Here is an 18551-nt window from a genome sequence, read left to right on the forward strand (position 1 = left end):
AGCAAAATAATTTGAAAGCACCATTTATTAGGTTTCTCATTTTTAAAACTCAACCATGAATATCCGCCCCTGCCTCCAATCTACACCTCGGCAGAAACAGAATAACCTCATAACTCAGTATCCATTCAGCTACTGGTGCTAACCGGCAAATGCTGAACAGATATACAGTAATTGGGAAGCGGGGGGGGGGAGGGGGGGAGGAAATCAGTGGAAAGATTGCTACGAGCCAGAATAAAAAAAAAGCCCAAATCTATGAAGGCTGCAGTATCCCCCCCCCCATCTCTCAAATTAAAGCATCTTCTCAATCCCACTCGGTATGGTCGCTGGATTTAAAACTAATGTTGCCCCTAACCTAGACATCCACTTGTCTGTCCTTCTAATTACATCAATATACATGCCTTATCTTTGCTGTCAAACCTTGGGGTTTTTTTTAAAAAAAGACCTAAAAGAGCAGCAGTCTTGCAGTTAGATCAAACACAGAGGTAGGTGTGGCTGGGAAGCCTGAATGCCTATCACAATTTGGATCCACGTTCTCCCTTCCTCTGCTGACCTTGGATTTCTGGGGAAGAAAAACAGTGATTTCGTAATACAATCATCCAGGGGTGTCAAACTCAAGGCCCACGGAGTGCTTAGACCTGGCCCGGCCTGGAAACAGCAAAGGACCAGGCCAAGATGTCTCCGATAGCAAAAAAAAAACATCAAGAGAGGGGGCTGCGAGTGGCCCTCCCGGGCTCCGTTTTAATCGACCAGCTCAGCGTCTTAGCCACTGAACCACCGCACCTAGTGAGGTCTAGTGAAATCTAGTGAAAAGAACTAGCAGTGATATGATGGCAGTATTCCAATATTTGAGGGGCTGCCACAAAGAAGATGGTGGTCAACCTACTCTTCAAAGCACCTGAAGGCAGGAGAAGAAGCAATGGGTGGAAGCTTATCACGGAAAGATCCAACCTAGAGCTAAGGAGAAATTTCCTGACAGTGAGAACAATTCATCAGTGGAAACGCTCGCGTTCAGGAAGTTGTGGATGCTCCATCATTGGAGGTTTCCAAGAAGAGACTGGATAGCCGCTTGATAGGGTCTCCTGATTGAGCAGGGGGTTGGACTAGAAGACCTCCAAGATCCCTTCCAACTTGGTTATTTTGTTATATTCTGATAAATGCTCCAATAAGGGCACATTGGAGTTGTGGACTATGTTATCTTTTTTTTTTTTTTTTTACCTTGGTCAAAATCAGAATGAGGTAGCAATTAAGGCTGGACTCAGATTATGTAAAGCAGGGTTCTCCAACCTTGGCATCTAGTCTGGCTGGAGAATTCTGGAAGTTGGAATCCACAAGTCTTAAAGTTGTCTGGGTTGGATAACCCTGGTACAGAGTTTTGAATCTGTTTTTTTTTTAATTATGAAGTTGAGTGAGCGTAAACAAGAGGATCATCATACATTGCTCACTGTTAAGGGGAACAGGGATGGACTTACTACTTCCTTCTTTACACTGAGGACAGAAATTGGGTTCATGCAACACGAAAGTTTTTGCTGGCAGAGGGCTATCAAAACAGACTGAAAGCAGAACAAAAGGAGAAATGTTTCCCCTTTGGCATTGGAGCAGGAAAGGAGAAAGGGAAAGAGGAAGGACAAATAAGGGAAGAGAGCAAAGGAGGAAAGAGGGGAAGGAAGAAGAAAGGAGAATGAAGAGGGAAGGAAAAAGAAGAGAAGGAAGGAAGGATATAATGAAAGTGAGGGGGGTCTCAGTGATGTCCTGCCTTAGCACTTGGCCACCACAGGTGCCCCCGATACAAGTTCTGTGTCATGCCCACCATGGCCCTGCCCCCAGCCATGCCCATGCCCCAGTGGTGGGATTCAAATAATTTACCAACCAGTTCTCTGCCCTAATAACCAGCTGGGTAGGCGGGGCTCGGTGGTCATGTGATCATATGGGCGTGGCCAAGTCAATGTCACTCAGGTCGATGGGCACTTCGCCTTAGTTGTTACAATGGTAATAAGGGTTAACTGGAGAGGCAGTTTCTGTAAGCAGGGCAATAAAGAAAAGGCTAGAAACAACACCAGAATGTTTCCTTCCTGCCTTCCTTACAGGATTAGCCCTGTAAAGTAGGGAAAAAAACAAAAGATTTCTTCCAACAACCGGTTCTCCAAACTGCTTAGAAAGTTACCAACCGGTTCTCCCGAATAGGTGCGAACTGGCTGAATCCCACCACTGCCATGCCCTGTCCACACACATACCCGGCCCCCGAAGTCAAACACAACCCTAGTGTGGCCCTCAATGAAATCAGTTTTGACACCCCTGCAATAATCAGAAGGCAAGGACATTCTCCCCCTTTCCCTTCCCCAGCCTTCGTACATGTTTATTCATTTCCTTTAGCCAAATCTCTAGCGAACGAGAGGATGGAGAAACGAGAAGGAAGCCTCTGCCTTCTGCCTCCCGAAAGACAACTGGGCATCAAAGTGAATTGCGGGATGGAATTAAGTACGAACGTTGGTAGGTGAAAAGGAGCTTTACTGTCAGGCTGTGGCAATCCAATAGCTCCTCTCTAGCCCACGTCGCCTCAAAACTAAGCTGCAGACATCAGCGTAATACCGAAGAGGCTTGGATTTTCATTAGAAGAATTATGTAAGGACAGGCAAGTAGGCCACAGTTGCCAAACTGCGCCACAAGCCGGTCTGGTTCGCTCCTGGAAATATTTGACTACTTCTATGCCATTACCTGGAGGAAATCTGATTCTTCAAACAGGTAACAGAGTGTACCATCAATATCAATAGCAATTAAAGGGAAAGATCGTGTCTGAACTCAAAAGACATTATGCTAAGCCTCAAATGGCCTTGCTTGGGGCTTTGTGATGCAACGGCTATTTATGGTTTGGCCAGATTTAGCCCGTTTTGATTTCTGCAATGACCCGTAGCAAAACCAAGATGGCTTGTAGTGAGTCACAAAATAGCTCAGAAAAGGATTCTTGGTGGATCTGGACCTAGTGTTCTCCATGCAACTTGGGAAAAGAAAGGAACAGGAAGGAACAAGAAAAATAGAGGAAGGTTGCAGGAATGGGGTGTGTTTAAAGGTAAAGGTTTCACTTGGACATGTGTGCTAGTCGCTCCCGACTCTAGGGGGTGGTGCTCATCACAGTTTCAAAGCCGAAGAGCCAGCGCTGTCCGAAGACGTTTCTGTGGTCATGTGGCCGGCATGACTCAACACCAAAGGCGCACGGAACTCTGTTAACCTTCCCACCAAAGGTGGCTCCTATTTTCTACTTGCATTTTTACATGCTTTCGAATGCTAGGTTGACAGAAACTGAGACAAGTAACGGGAGCTCACTCCGTTATGTGGAGCTAGGGATTCGAACCGCCGAACGGCCAACTTTTCTGATTGACAAGCTCAGCATCTTAGCCACTGAACCACCGCATCTAGTGAAGTCTAGTGAAATGTAGTGAAAAGAAGAACTAGAGGTGATATGATCACAGTATTCCAATATTTGAGGGGCTGCCACAAAGAAGACGGTGGTCAACCTATTCTCCAAAGCACCCGAAGGCAGGAGAAGAAGCAATGGGTGGAAGCTTATCAAGGAAAGATCCAACCTAGAGCTAAGGAGAAATTTCCTGACAGTGAGAATAATTCATCAGTGGAAATGCTCGTGTTCGGGAAGTTGTGGATGCTCCATCTTTGGAGGTTTCCAAGAAGAGACTGGACAGCCCTTTGATAGGGTCTCCTGATTGAGCAGCGGGTTAGACTAGAAGACCTCCAAGATCCCTTCCAACTTGGTTATTTTGTTATATTCTGATAAATGCTCCAATAAGGGCACATTGGAGTTGTGGACTATGTTATTTTTATTTTTATTTTTTTTACTTTGATCAAAATCAGAATGAGGTAGCAATTAGGGCTGGACTCGGATTATGTAAAGAAGGGTTCTCCAACCTTGGCATCTAGTCTGGCTGGAGAATTCTGGAAGTTGGAATCCACAAGTCTTAAAGTTGCCTGGGAATTCTGGATAACCCTGGTACAGAGCTTTGAATCTGGGTTTTTTTAAATTATGAAGTTGAGTGATCGTAAACAAGAGAATCATCATACATTGCTCACTGTTAAGGGAAACAGGGATGAACTTATTACTTCCTTCTTTACACTGAGGACAGAAATTGGGTTCATGCAACACAACAGGCTAAAAAAAATATATCAAGGTTTAGGAGCCACAATTCACCCAGTAGCAATAGCACTGCAGACTTATATACCGCTTCATAGTGCTTTATAGCCCTCTCTAAGCAGTTTACAGAGTCAGCCTCTTGCCCCCAACAATCTGAGTCCTCATTTTACCAACCTTGGAAGGATGGAAGGCTGAGTCAACCTTGAGCCTGGTGAGATTTGAACTACTGGCAGAGTCAACCTTCTATACTGCATTCTAACCTCTATCAAAGAAGGAAGGAAGGAAGGAAGGAAGGAAGGAAGGAAGGAAGGAAGGAAGGAAGGAAGGAAGGAAGGAAGGAAGGAAGGAAGGAGGGAAGGAAGGAAGGGCAATAGCACTTAGACTTACATACCACTTCACAGTGCTTTTTCCAGCCCTCTCTAAGCAGTTTACAGAGTCAACATATTGCCCCCAACAATCTGGGTCCTCATTTTACCCACCTTGGAAGGATGGAAGGCTGAGTCAACCTTGAGCCTGGTGAGATTTGAACTGCCAAACTGCAGACAGCAGGCAGTCAACAGAAGTAGCCTGTAATACTGCCCTCTAAACACTGCACCACCGAGTAAAAACCTACCAGATTTTGGTTAGCCTGTTCTAGGAACCCAACCAAGATCCAGCCATGTTGAAGCATTTCTATGCAATAGTAATCGAATTCTTTATTGGCCAAGTGTGATTGGACACACAAGGAATTTGTCTTTGGTGCAACCGGAGTTTTTTCTACATAAAAATTCTGTTACCAGAGAAACTACTTCAGAACAGAAAATATAAACGATGGCGAATGTAGACTTTATAGGCAAAAGCAAAACCCAATTTAATAGATCACGTTGCATGGAAATGATCTTTTGACAGCAAGCCATCTCAGAAGGCTCAGGATTTACACAAATGACGTGGGTGCCTATTATTCAAAACAATATACGTTTTTAAGAAGCATGTTCATCTAAAGCCTAACTTATTTGCTCTGGGCAAGGACTTGGCGCTTTCAAACAAGGAAGCAGAGAATGAAAAACTCTTTTCATTGTTCTACTGGGCGTTCTCCTAAGTTAGCCCAAGGAGTTGAGTCACTCAGATATTAACTGGCTTAAGCTGGTTATTTCTCACGAGGATATAAAATATTTTCTTGCCGGTTTCAGAACTACAGCTTCTATACTTGGGTACTGATACACAAGACTTGCGTCTCACAACAATAAAGAGACAGTGAATCACTTCTGGGAGTTTCTTCCCGCATCACCCAACCTCCCCAGTTCATGCCTGCGATTAAAACATTAGCCCCAACGTGTTGAGAAATGAGCTCGATCTTTTGACTAAAGACAAAGGACAGTAATTTAGAAAAAGAAAGAAAAGAAACCAAAACAGAAGGCTAAAATAAAATCCATTGTCTAACCTGAGTGTAGTACACAAAATTGGCTGCTACAACGTCCTACCTGTCAATGACTACTTCGGCTTCAACCTCAATAATACATGGGGCAAACAATCGATACAAACTCAAAGTAAACCGCTCCAAACTCAATTGCAGAAAATACGACTTCAGCAACAGAGTGGTCAACGCCTGGAATGCTCTATCTGTTGTTACAACCTTAAACCCCCACAACTTCAACCTTAAACTGTCTACCACGGACCTCTCCCCATTCCTAAGAGGTCCATAAAGGGGGCGTGCATAAGCACACCCAGCGTGCCTACCATCCATGTCCTACTGTCCCCATTTATTTGCACTTATTCCCTTTGTTCATGTCCATATTCATACTTATTATACCTGTTATCTTGCACATGTTCGACAAACTAACTAACTAAATAAGTAAATAAAGTCCTTTTTAAAAATATATAACCGTTTCATACTTGAAAAGCCTCACTCCGTGATATACTGGGAAAGCAAACCACATTCAAAAGTCAGATGTGAAATTCCCAGAGAGTTAAGCAGCAGAGGGGGGGGGGGAGGCCTCCTGCAGCATTTCAATGTGATCTACAAGATTCAGAATCTCTTCTTGCCCTGTTCAAATACCATGTGGTTGCTATGCATGTAATATGCATGAGCAATGCAATGACACGCAGGCACTGTCTAGCTTCTTTCGATTTAGGAAAAGAGAAACAGGTTTAACCAAAAATTAACATGGTAGATTATTCAGGTCACATTCCACGCATGGAGAGCAATCAAATCCCCAAGATGGCAATGATTTGGATTGCCCTGGTAGCAATAGAACTTAGACTTATCTACCACTTCACAGTGCTTTACAGTCCTCTCTAAGCAGCTTACAGAGTCAGCCTTTTGCCCGGAACAATCTAGGTCCTCATTTTACCCACCTCAGAAGGATGGAAGTCTGAGTCAACCTTCAACCGGTCAGGATCGAACTCTTGGCAGTGGGCAGAGTTAGCCTGCAATACTGCATTTTAACCACTGGGAGAGAAGGAAGGAAGGAAGGGCAATAGCATTCAGACTTATATACTGCTTCACAGTGCTTTACAGCCCTTGCTAAGTGGTTTACAGAGTCAGCCTCTTTCCCTCAACAATCTGGGTCCTCATTTTACCCACCTCGGAAGGATGGAAGGCCGAGTCAACCTTGTGCCTGGCGAGATTCGAACTGCCAAATTGCAGGCAGCCGGCAGGCAGCAGAAGTAGCCTGCAGTACTGCACTCTGACCACTGCGCCACCGCAGCTCACATACCATATAACCAAGGGGATGCCTTCAAATTATATGGCGAAGAACGTTTGTGGAAAAGGGTCTAAATCAATGGTTCTCAACCTTTTCTTCACCATGGACACACTTTAAGTACCTTTTGTGGCCATGGATCCCCCCCAAGACTTAATATTTAAATCATAGCATTTCTCCAAGCCTTCACAGACCCCCTGTGACATCGCAGCACCCCTCCCCCGAGGGGTTGTGGACAATGGGTTGACAACCACTGTTGTAAACATCACATGGGAAGACACTGAAGTACTCACCCAAACCCGAAAATGTTGCTGTCCTACGTAGCAGTAGCACTTATATACCACTTCACTGTGTTTTTACAGCCCTCTCTAAGTGGTTTAGAATCAGCCTATTGCCTGGATATATATATATCCTGCTTCCTTCAAAAGAATAGAGTCCATCTTGTATTATGGAATCTGTCAAATTTAGAGAACAGACAAAGGGAAGGAGAATTTCCTTGATAGGTTTTAAGCAGCTTCTCACAAGCAAAGCTGTGCACAGTTCGAAAGTTGTAAGCCTCCCTCTCAATAGTGACAGGTCTACCAAAAAAAAAAAAAAAAGGAATCAACTTTCACAATACAGAGATCCAAAACCAGCCACATTGTAGCATCTTTGGAAGAATCAACCAAATGTATCAATTAACAGCAAGTTTTTCCATTCACCCAAACTGAAATTGAGAGGAGGTGGAGTTGCCCAATTGAACCAACAAATCTTTTTTTGTTTTGTTTTGTTTTGGTGAAGTAAATACAATGTTACTTGCCATTACTGCAAAACCAAGAAAAATATCTGAAAATAAAACAGAGAGAACAATTTCTTGGTGAAGTGTATTTACAGTGAAATTGGGAGATCTTTCCCGCCATCGGTTGGGAGCTCGCTATAAAATAACCATAAAACTCTGGCAAATCTTTCGCAGTGCACAGTTTTAGACCATCTGATGACATTCTGCAGGAAAACAAAGTGAGAGCATCTGTAATTATAAATACTTATCGGCAAATCTGCTAGAGGTCTACTGTTTGTATTGATAGCCTGTGAGTTACAGGCTATTATAAATCAGTCCACTATTGTGTTAGATAAGACTAAAGCTTCAATGCAATTGCACTACCCTAACAACAGCAGGCAAAGGCATCTCCATTAAGTGCAGATTACAAATTATTTCCAGTAAAACTGAAAGAATTCAAGAGAAAAACTCAGACGGGGAACCTGATTTTCCTTCTGCCACAGAGTCTTCATTTGACCTTATGGCAGGTGGTATTTCCCTGCCAACATTTCCCGGTCTCAAAACTGGATTTATCCCCGGTTCCTTCCTGTTTTGGGAGTGATGGAATGAAGTTTAGCTTTGCTGTGGCACAGTTAATAATATTCATTAAGGACAAGTACAAGGAAGCAGCAAAGCAGTGATGGGTGTGTACGTTTCAGCGTGGCTCTTAAATTAAAAGATACTTTGAAAACAAAAGTGGGCACACTCACCAACACACTTTCAAAAAGGAAAGAGGACATTTTTTTGAAAACTCACTTACAGGCCTATTAATGTAAGTCACAATCCTCTTACAAGCACAAGTTTAAAGGGGTACATTGATCATTCTTCCCTTTGTTATCCACATTTTTTATTATTATTATTCCGAGATGTTATCCAATGCGATGGGATATTTTTATTTGTTTGTTTTTATCCTGTCTTTATTATCCTTTTATAAATAGCTTAAGGTAAACTCTTTCCTCTTTCCCACAACAATATCCCTATAAAGTTAGTTGATCTAAGGAAAAGAGGGACTGGTCCAATTGACCGTCTTCTTTTGCAAATAACATCTGTTTCCCTTCCATTTATTCTCGCTCAGATTTTCCCAGGATACATTTCCCTCAGTATTAGCGATATACAAAAATTTAATTCTGAAAAGATATACCTCCTTCTCTGGCTCTTTAGCAACTCATCTCCTAATCCCCCCAAAATATGCTGGAATGTCAACTTAAATAAAATCAACAGGAAAAATGCCGCTCATTTCTATTTACGTGAACACATCCACAATATTGTTCAGAAATCTATCCTGTCTTGTCCAATTAGTCGGCAGCTATTATTTGGACAGTCACGTTAAAGGGAGTTTTCCAAGAGATGGCCAACTCCAATCTAACCTGGTGTCCTGCCTGCATTTCTCACAACCCCCAACAAACCTATCCATGGTCTGCAAGCTAGGACTGATATCACAATTTAACACGCCTGGATTTCCATAAATGACTAGAAAGGCAGAGAAACACAGATTGCTGGGTGTACCCGAAAAAACGTATGATAAACACAGCCTATCCATAATCCACATGGGACACACAGTTAATAGAATATAGAATCATGAGGAACTCCAAGGGACCTTGGAAATCTTCTAATCCAATCCCTTGCTCAAGGCAGGAGCTTTACACCATCCCAGTCATAATGGTTGTCTGTCTATTTTTGAGAATTTCCAGTGTTGGAGCACCCTCAACTCCAGGAGGCAAGCTATTTCATTGATTAATTGTTCAGAACATTTCTCCGTATTCTAGGTTGGCTCACATTACTTCTTGTCCTCCATTCCTTGGGAAAATAAGATAATCCCCTCTACAGTCCCACAAGTACTGGAAGACACCATGTTCCCCCTAAAACTTCTGTTTTTTAGGCTGGACATCCCTCAATCATTCATCATACAATTTAGCCTCCAGACCCATTATCTTGACCTCCTGCAGGACGGAAGAGAAGGCCATCTCAGCAGAAAACTAATGGGAACACTAAACCCCCAGTAGGATTACAACTCAATCTTCCCCCAGCTGTGTGACCTGTATATCAGGGGTCGGCAATCTTAAACACTCAACGAGCCATTTAGATTAGTCTCCCACAGAAAAGAAAACACCGGGAACCACAAAGGTCCTAACTGGAAATCCCCCCCCCTTTCAATTCTGGAGCCGACCGGAAGTTCAGTTTCCCCACCATAGTCTTCACTTAGGGCAGTGTCCTTTTTCCTGTACCTGTCATAACTGAAAGCCCTATCAATTGTGGAGCAGACTGGAAAACCTGCCCCTTGCCATAGAGTCTTCTACTGGCGCACTGTGCTTCTCTCCCCCAAAACTGGAAGCTCCTCTCAAAATTGTGTTGGTGACTGGCGACAGGGAGCCACAGCAGAGGGATGAAAGAGCCACATGCGGCTCCAGAGCTGCAGGTTGTTAACCCCTGCTTTAGACATATGGAAATTCCAAAATTCCCTAGCAGATATGCTGGAAGTTAAATTTCACACATCAAGTGAAGGTTGCTTTCTCCTCTTAAAAGGGATATTTCTGAAACAGCAACCTTCCAAAATAATGATACCTAAATGAGGGATTTTTTTTTTAAACCCACGGTAAGGTTTTCTAACTCCCTCTACATCCATTTGCAAATAGGTTTTTAAAACCATTTAAATTCAGTGGACTTTTCTTTCTAACTGCTACCAATGCTATGCTTTTCAGTTTTCAGTGCAAATACGGTTCTTCTTTTCTCTTGACATTTTAACTGCTGTTTGTATATTATGTTTTATAGTTCATCTTGTTTTAACAGTTTTATGACTGTTTCATTTCTCATTTATAAGCCACCACAAATTCCAGGGTTGGGTGAATTTTCTTTTTTTTATCACTCAAGAGGCAAAATAAGAGCATTCAGAGGCTACAACAGGAAAAAGGCAGCATTAGCAGGACCCCATATGTATGATATGGAATTTTTCTTCCAGATAGAGAAAAACGACTTAGAAGCAAGCATGGGTTGGAGCAGTGTTTCTCAACTCTGGCTGCTTGAAAGATGGGTGGACTTTAATTCCCAGAATTCTCCGGCCAGCATGCTGGAATTCTGGGAGTTAAGAATCCACCCATGGGAGTCGAAATCTGTTCATGCTCCCTGTGGAGAATTCTCTGAGTTAAAAGTCCACACATTTTCAAATGGTCAAGTTTGGGAAATACCGAGTTAAGAAAGAAACAGCCAAGAGATTTAAGCAGCAAGGGGAGGGGGGGGGAAATCACTCATTCATTTCCATCTATTAAATATAAATATTATATTCATATTTATTCTAAATATTATATTTAACATTACACATAGTGTTAATTCAAATATTTTTTTATATATGCCACCTTTTTTTCCCCCAACATGCAAGGGAGGTTCTACAGGGATCACCTTTCCATTCATCCCGACAATGAAAAGGGTTGCACCAAGAGGAAGGGATCAGTTCCAAGTCTTCCTAGCCCACCCCAAGACTTCCTATCCTCATGGATGGACCGGATCCTGGTTTCTCCCATCCTGTGTAGTACCAGCCTTGTTCTTCATCATACTTTCAGGGCACCGGCCATTCCCCTCCATAACCCTAGTACTCTCATCCTTCTGGCTGGGGATTCTGGGCCTCCTCCACCTGAAGAACACCATGTTTGCCCACCTAGGCACCCTAAGAGATGCGCCCCGCCCCCACTACTCTGCAGCTCCCCTACAAGGGCTCCCTGGCCCAAACCCCTTCTCTTACCCACCCTCCCCCAAAACTGATCTGCCACCCACCCCCACCTTAAGCAAGCTTTCTCCCCCACTCTTCCTTCTGGGGCAAGACACACCCACACACACCCATTAACGCCAACTGGCCCATGATGGAGAGGGTGGGGGAGTGAGTGATGGAAGTTGCAGTCCAAGCCAAGTTGAGGAAGGGGCCCCAGGTGGGCAACATGCATCCTGGGGAGCTGTGTCTGTGGGGGGGGGGATAGACAGTGTCCTTCAGACCAACCCCCACCCTCTCCAGGCTGTCCCACAGGAGGAGCTCCCTCCTCTTCCTTCGAGACCCCCGCACTCCCCCCCCCACACACACACCGCCGCAGGAGCGCTCCCCTCCCGCCCCCCCCCGCGCCCCTCCACCGCGTTCTATCTCCTCCCCCCCGGCTGCCTCGCGCGCTCTCTCATTGGCCCACTCCCTGCTGCCTCCCCCTCCCCTCCCCCCCCTCCCGAGGGTCGCGCGCTCCACTGACCGTTGCTGAGGGACGCGGCAGCGGCGGCGGCCGTTGGCGGAGCGTCTGCCGTTCCTCCTCTCTCTGCCGGGCCGGACGGCTGAGTAACTTGGACTCCCCCACCCGCCCACCCCGCAGGGCTGTCGGCCGCTTCTCTCCCTCCCCTTCCCCGTGGTGGTCCTTCCCGGCTGTCTCTCTTCTTCTTCTTCTTTTTCTTGCTTCTTCTGCTTCTCTTTTAACCTCCGCCTCCCCAGCCCTCCTTGCCTTCCCCTCCCCTCCCCTGCCCTCCCCTCCCTCCTTCCTTCCCGCCCGCCTGCCTGCCTTCCTCCGGGAGTCCAGATGCATCCCCCCCCCCGCACTTACGCCGTTTGCGTAATGTCGCGGCGCCGCCCCGGCAGCCAGCCTCCCGCCCTGCGGAAAGTGCGCCCGGGGTTTCGTGAATGGCGAGGTGAGACTACAAGGTCCAGAGGGCCTAGCGGTGCGGAGGGGGAGAGAGAGCGAGACGGCGGATGTGGCGCTCCCGGGGCGCGAGGAGCTCGCCGGGAATTGTAGTCCGCGGAGTAGGAGGAGGAGAGGGGATTGTATGCCCACCGCTTTGTGGGGGGAGGGGGAAGCGGAGGAAGAGGGGAGGGACAAGGCAGAGGAGAAGTGGGGAAGGAGGGGCGGCGCGGGGCTGGCCCGCCTCTGCCTCCGAGAAGGTGGAAAGGAGTGGACGGAAAGGGGTAGACTACAACTCCCAAGGTCCTTTGTGCGTCCCCCCCCCATCTCAGTAGCTGAGCAGCTGTGCGGCGACTCACCTGAGCCTCAGCTGGGAACCGGAGGCGGGGCCAGGCGGAGGGAAGGGCCAGGCGATGCAATGCCCGGGCGCTTCTGCGGTCTTTCGGCAGCGGCGATCGCCCACCCCGGCCGAGAGGCAGGGGAAAAAGCGCCCCCTACCCCGAATCTCGGCGAAGAGCAGCCCCAAAATCGCAGCCGCCAAACGAGAGGCGAATAGAAGGGGCGTGCATGATCCTCCCTCTTCCCTCCCCAGAAAAGGAAGATTCAACCCACTGCACTGATGATGTTGCACGTAGACTTATATGCCACTTCAGTGGTTTACAATCCTCTCTAAACGGTTTACAGAGTCAGCCTCTCCGCCACCCCCCCCTCCAAACAATCTGGGTCCTCATTTTGCCCACCTCAGAAGGATGGAAGGCTGAATCAACCTTGAGCTGGTCAGGATCGAACTGTTGGCAGTGGGCAGAGTGAGCCTGCAAAACTGATTCTAACCACTGTGCACCATGGAAGGGATGGATGGAAGGAAAGAAGGAGGGAATAGCAATAACACTTAGCCTTATATACCACTTTACAGCACTTTATGGGCCTCTCTAAGCTCTTGCCCCCAACCATCTGGGTCCTTGTTTTATCCACCTCAGAAGGATGGAAGGCTAAGTCAACTTTGAGCCAGTCAGGATCGAACTGCTGGCAGTCGGCAGTGTTAGCCTGCAATACTGCAGTTAAAGAAGGAAGGAAAGAAGGAATAGCAATAACACTTATATACCCCTTTACAGTGCTTTTACAGCCCTCTCTAAGCGGTTTACAGAGGCAGCCTCTTGCCCCCAACCATCTGGGTCCTCATTTTACCCTCATCAGAAGGATGGAAGGCTGAGTCAACCTGGAGCCTGGTGAAAATTGAACTGCCAAATTGCATGAAATGTCTGCAAGAAAATGAGCACGCTCAGAGAGCCCCGAGGACCCCTCAAACCCATTCCCACCCTACCGAAGAATCGGTGGCAAGGGATAAGGAATTCTAAGCAAAGCCAGGTTCACCATGAAGAGCCTCTCCTGCCTGGTGCCCTTATTGCCCACATCCCCGACTCGAACCTCTGACCCGGTCCTCACCTCACAAATGGCTGGACTTTGGTTTTGCTAGCAGCGGGCACCCAATTGCAGTCTGTGTCTTAGGGCACAGGAAGTCCTTAACCTGCAACCATTTGTTTAGTGATTGTTAAGCAATAAAGATTAGGGGACAGCAGGCTAAAACACAAAGAACGATTGCTGGAATTGGGTTTAATGAAAAGAAGGACATGGGGAGACATGATAGCAGTGTTCCAATATCTCAGTGGCTGCAACAAAGAGGGGGAGTCAAACTATTCTCCAAAGCACCTGAGGGAAGGACGAGAAGCAACGGGTGGAAACTAATCAAGGAGCGAAGCAACTGAGATCTAAGGAAAAGTTTCCTGAGTGAGAACCATTAATCACTGGAACAACTTGCCTCCGGACGGAAGTATTGAATGCTCCCACACTGGTTTTTTAAAAAGAGATTGGACAACCATTTATCTGAAATGGTACAAGGTTTCTTGTTCGTGCAGGGGGTTGGACTAGAAGACCTCCAAGGTCCATTCCAACTCTGTTATTCTACTCTGTTCTGTTCAAAGTTACAACAGCACTGAAAAAAGGACTTATGACAGTTTTTATACTCAGCTGTTCCAGCATCTCCCATGGTTATGTGATCAAAATTCAGGCGCTTGGCAACCGATTCATATTTATGATGCTTGCAGTTTCCTGGGATCATGTGATCCCTTTTTGCAACCTTGACAAATCAAGACAATGGGGGAACCCAGATTCACTTAACCTTGTTACTAACTTTACAACTGCAGTGATTCACTTCAAAACTGTGGCAAGAAAGGTTGTAAAAACAGGGCAAAACTCAGAACTCTCTTGTTTAGGAATGGAAATGTTGAGCTGACTTGTGATTGTAAGTGGAGGATTACGGTTCTCGTATTGGGTGAGCCTAGTTCATTTGTATGCATCCAGATATCCCATACTGAAGCAAACTTGCCTAGCTTGATGGGAAACCTGTTTCTCTCTAAGGTTGCAATAAGTGCAGAAGTACTTCTGGGATACCTTCCTGACAAAGGCAACAAGGCCGGTGGGAAAGGCAAGCCCCCCCCCCCCCCAAGACAGGCAAGCCCCCCCCCCCCCAAGACAGGTTCCCACTACAGATGAATACTTTTCAAAAATCTGTTATAACCGCATCATAAATTAGATAAAGGGTACAGGGTTTAAATCAACTCCAAATGTAGTTGGTGCCAAAGGAAATAGAACATAGAGACCGTGCCTTTAGTTTCGGAGCACAAATGTAGCAGATACTAATTTTATTTCAGAATTTATGCACATCTTTATTGTGACAGATCTGTTTTGCCTTTATTTTTATTCTCTGGGTTAAATGTATTTCTTTCCTTTCCTCAAGGTCAGGCAGCATACATAACACCTTTTCCTCCAGTATTTTCCCCTCTCTTCAGTCTTTCATATCTAGAGGTCAAACTGATATGCGCTTGCATATTGTGTGTGTTGGGGGGGGGTGCATTGCTTATGACAAAAATACATTTTATCAAGGCTTTAGCCCTGTTTTTTCAGTCAGTATCTGTAGATCTATACGTACTTTGCACAGTTTACTTTTAAGATGCCTTGCTTTTCTTTGCTATTTGTTTTGTTTTTATTTTTGTTTTGATGTACACTATATGCCAGAGTCAAAACATTTGAGGAAAGAGTTAAAGCAGGCTAGAAACTGGGAGACCATGAATTCTAGTCCTACCTTAGGCACAAACCAGCTGGTGACCTTGGGCCAGTCCTTCTCTCTCAGCTCTCGAAAGAAGGTAATGGCAAGCCGTTTCTGGTTTTGTCAAGAAAATTTCAAGGACTAGTCCAGGCAGTCCTTGACCGCAAGTCAAAACTGAGTCACTCAGAAGACTACCTATCACTCAAAGATAGGTAGATAGCTGGCTCTTCTGTAACCTCTACAAACTGTCAGACTCATGACAGTGTCACAGAACGTATCGGGACTTTGCTAAACCGGGCGTGGCCAGCCAGTGACGCATCTGGCCCATAGGCCAGGAGTTTGACAGCCTTGCTCTACAGCATTATCTATTTTGTAATGGGGATAACAAAATCCAAATGTGTATAGAACTACAATAACAAAGTTGAGTAATTTTTATATGAGCCAAGTTAAGACTATGCAGACCAGTCACTTTTTTCTCAGCCCAAATGACATATAGATACCACATAGTTGCTATTGTGGGGAAGATGGAAGGAAAAAGTCTTATGTACGCTACCTTGACATTCAAAAATAAAGATGGGTCATAAATAATTATTCATTAGTTGCAGAACAATTGAAGAACCAGGAAATGAAACTTTTTTTCTTTTTTTTAAAGGATATGGCTGGGCTTCTTCTCCAAGATGGCTGCTGAGCAATAGGAAGACTTTTCTCTTCTGCCAACAATCTGCATTGGACGATCCTGGCAAGGTTGTTTCCTGACCTGAATGGGATACTTAAGAAGATTTCCAGCTGATTCCTCTGCTAAACAAATTTTTGTTTTGATGTACTGGGGCTTGGCCAACATTTTTGAATCTAGGACTGATGTAACATTTGAGAGGAGGACAAGGGCCACAAATTTTCCCTTATCTAAGATTTTTTTTTAAAAAAAAAACTTTCAGTACAGACACAGTCGCAGGGACCGTTAAAAAGGGGGAATATGGAACATCTAATAATCATAAATTGCCCATTTCTGCAGTAGAATTTTCCAGCACAGATTTTAGACTTCCAAGTGTGGCTAATTTGCCTTTTGCCAAGCAAAATATATATGGACATTTAGACAATATAGAATAACAGACTAGTCCAAGTCCCTACTCAAACAGCAGAACTCTATACCATTTTGGGCAAATGGCTGTCCATATAAACCATTTTAAATTTTGTATTTTACTAAACATTTATGTCGCTATTAAAGGTCATTGTGTACAATAAAAATCAACAAGGATATTAAAATGATTATAATTGAACATTAATTTCAACTGCCTGTACAAGCCTTTACAGCCCCAAGAGGTCAGTTCTCTTAATTCGGAAGAAATTGCCTTGCAAATATATATGGCCTATGCCTTCATTTGGAGAGAAAGGTGAGGCTGGTAATTAATAATTTCATGTAAATGTGAGGAGCAGAAATATGTGAAGCTTAAAATCCTATTTGCAAAGGTATCGCCCTGAAATAAAATAAGTGCTTGAGGTGTTTAAGTTGCTTGCAGTGTTCAACGTTAAATGGAAAATACAGTGTTTACTTTTCAGAGGATAGAAACTGAACGAGGAGGCAGAATTATCTTGTCATCAAAAGCTGTGAGGAACACAGTATTGTAGACAGGAGCTTCTGTACTGATATATGCAGTGACAAGCCAACAAGCCAGCCTTCCGTCCAAATCTAGGGTAGGAACAGTCCTTCCTTCCTTCCTTCCTTCCTTCCTTCCTTCCCAGATGGCATCAGCCCCCACCCTTTTAATCTGTTTATTTCAGGAAATGCAGAAATCAAAACATTGCTGGTCTGTTTTACTAGTTGCTCCTACTTCTTGTATTCATTTCCCAGATCAATACATGAAAAGGAATTTGGGAATTGGCAGGCATTGGAAACATGTTTAAATTACAATACATTTTTACAAAACCTCACCACCATTCATTCCCCATTTAATTTTGATAAGTTCTATCTAAATTTAGTGTGACAGGGATCTTTTTCTCTGTCAACTCACCCCAACAATTTTATTTCTGATTGGTAGAATACAATAAACTGTTTTTTTTGGGGGGGAATTAATGCTCTATTAAGCCTTTAGATGATCAATGTGATTTCTAATCAGCTAAACTAGCTCTAGAATTTATCAGACTGAGTTCACAGGTCTGTTGGGACCAACAAAAACAATAAAACCTCGCAGCTTCTTAATCCACAAAAGTACTGCCATTACTACAAGGAGGACATATAGAATATTGTTGCCCTTATGGACTCATCATATCAATTTATAATCAGTTTGTCTGGGTCACTGATTACCATCTAGGAAAATAAATTTGTAGTATTACATATGTACATATAGGCTTCCTTTTAAATAAAAGTACTAATAATTTAGGTCAGGGGTATCAAACTCAAACCGCCTTGCAAGCTCCGTTTTCGCTGGCAGAGAGTTGCAGGAGGCCATCACAGCTGAAAACAGAGCTCGGGAACCCATTTTCACTGGCAGAGCGCTCGGGCTACCACAGGCATCCCTACACAATTGATGTCAAGCTGGCCACGCCCACTCTGACTCCCCAAGATCAAACTCAACCCTGATGCAGCCCTCTAACAGAGTTTGACACCTCTGCTCTAGGTTGTTGTTGCATAATTTGACAAATACCCCAGATCCAGGAAAGATGATTGAAACTTAGTATAACTTTCTTCGCCTTGAAAAAAAGAATTCCAAAGTAAGAGTTGAAATCTTAATATGTCTGGCTTATCGTGCTAATTCCACTTTTGCTAACCCTCTATCATCTGATGTCACCTGCTCACTATCAGCAGGTGTGGTTTACAATGCTGCAGTCTCAGGTTTCTTCTCCTGGCTGAAGGAAATTCTTCGGTGCTCCTTGACCCTGAGATTATAACACAATTATGGCAATTAAATGTTAACATTGTACCTGCTGTTTGGGTGACTTGTACAATGAAAGAAGAGAAAAAAACAATACTTGTACTGTATACTGGAAAATCCATTCAAAGACTGCCTTTGGCAACACAGCTATGTATAATTTTGGGCAGGCAGTACTTGTTCAGCTTCCCAGAACTCCAAAATGAAGACTTCACATTAGCTGCTGTTGATACCGCAACTGTGAGCTCCACCAAAGGAAACCATTTTCACAAAGGCGGAAAATCCTATTTTGTATAGGAAGAGAATCCAGAGACACTGAAGGATCA

The 18551-nt window shown here is 44.6% G+C and overlaps 1 protein-coding gene across 2 annotated transcripts in view; it reads right to left on the bottom strand.

Moving 5' to 3' along the window:
- Positions 1–11916, bottom strand: part of CAPN15 (calpain 15) — a 129981-nt gene extending 118065 nt beyond the window's left edge. For both annotated transcript variants that reach the window (XM_087728557.1, XM_087728556.1), the window contains exon 1: positions 11839–11916. The gene's annotated coding sequence lies outside the window, so the exon portion shown is untranslated. The remainder of the gene's footprint in view (positions 1–11838) is intronic.
- Positions 11917–18551: the final 6635 nt, after the last annotated feature.

This window comes from Thamnophis sirtalis, unplaced genomic scaffold, assembly GCF_051295495.1.
Source record: "Thamnophis sirtalis isolate CommonGarterSnake01/CBP01778 unplaced genomic scaffold, rThaSir2_p1.2 scaffold_14, whole genome shotgun sequence".
In the NCBI taxonomy this organism is placed as follows: Eukaryota; Metazoa; Chordata; class Lepidosauria; order Squamata; family Natricidae; genus Thamnophis; species Thamnophis sirtalis.